This window comes from Papaver somniferum, unplaced genomic scaffold, assembly GCF_003573695.1.
Source record: "Papaver somniferum cultivar HN1 unplaced genomic scaffold, ASM357369v1 unplaced-scaffold_14539, whole genome shotgun sequence".
Taxonomy (NCBI): Eukaryota; Viridiplantae; Streptophyta; class Magnoliopsida; order Ranunculales; family Papaveraceae; genus Papaver; species Papaver somniferum.
In genome coordinates this window covers 1-641 of record NW_020623866.1, presented here as the reverse complement: position 1 = coordinate 641, position 641 = coordinate 1, and the positions used below count along the sequence as shown (strand labels likewise).

The 641-nt window shown below is 61.6% G+C and overlaps 3 non-coding genes across 3 annotated transcripts; 2 read left to right on the top strand and 1 right to left on the bottom strand.

The window, feature by feature from the left end:
* The first annotated feature begins 106 nt into the window (after positions 1 to 106).
* On the top strand, positions 107 to 179 carry TRNAT-AGU. The gene has a single exon. It is a non-coding gene; the product is annotated as a tRNA-Thr (tRNA).
* Positions 180 to 265: 86 nt separating this feature from the next.
* Positions 266 to 337, top strand: TRNAP-UGG. The gene has a single exon. It is a non-coding gene; the product is annotated as a tRNA-Pro (tRNA).
* A 65-nt stretch (positions 338 to 402) lies between these two features.
* On the bottom strand, positions 403 to 474 carry TRNAD-GUC. Its single transcript has one exon. It is a non-coding gene; the product is annotated as a tRNA-Asp (tRNA).
* Between the last annotated feature and the right edge of the window lie 167 nt (positions 475 to 641).

Below are 641 nucleotides of genomic sequence, written 5' to 3'. Positions count from 1 at the left end.
CCTGCGATCCGAGTTCAAGTCTCGGTGGGACCTTGTTTTATAGAGAGTGCCCCTCCGTCGGTCGGTGCAGGCGACACGACACGTGCGCCACGGTAGTCAGTCGCGAGCCTCCATAGCTCAGGGGTTAGAGCACCAGTCTAGTAAACTGGGGGTCGAGAGTTCGATTCTCTCTGGAGGCACTGTCTACTTTTGCCGGTTTCGGGCGGCCGGTACACGTGGACACGTGACCGGGCTGAGCCGTCCGCTCGCCTCCGCTGACACGGTCGGCCCGTTGGTCTAGGGGTATGATTCTCGCTTTGGGTGCGAGAGGTCCCGGGTTCAAATCCCGGACGGGCCCATCTTTTGACGGTATCGTCGCAGCGCAGCGCGTTGTCGATTTGAAAATTCGTAAAAGGTAAACTCCTCCCCGGCGGGGAATCGAACCCCGGTCTCCCGCGTGACAGGCGGGGATACTGACCACTATACTACCGAGGACTGGTTGACGAGGCCCGGGCGGGTGTGACAACTGACTCTCCGCTCGCTAGAGAGGCGCTGCTGCCAACTCGGCGAGCACGGGGCGGCCAAGTCTGCGCCTGCGCTCGATCAGCCACCGGATGCCAGAATCCTCATCGACGTACCCCTGTCGAACAACTGGTCGCCAG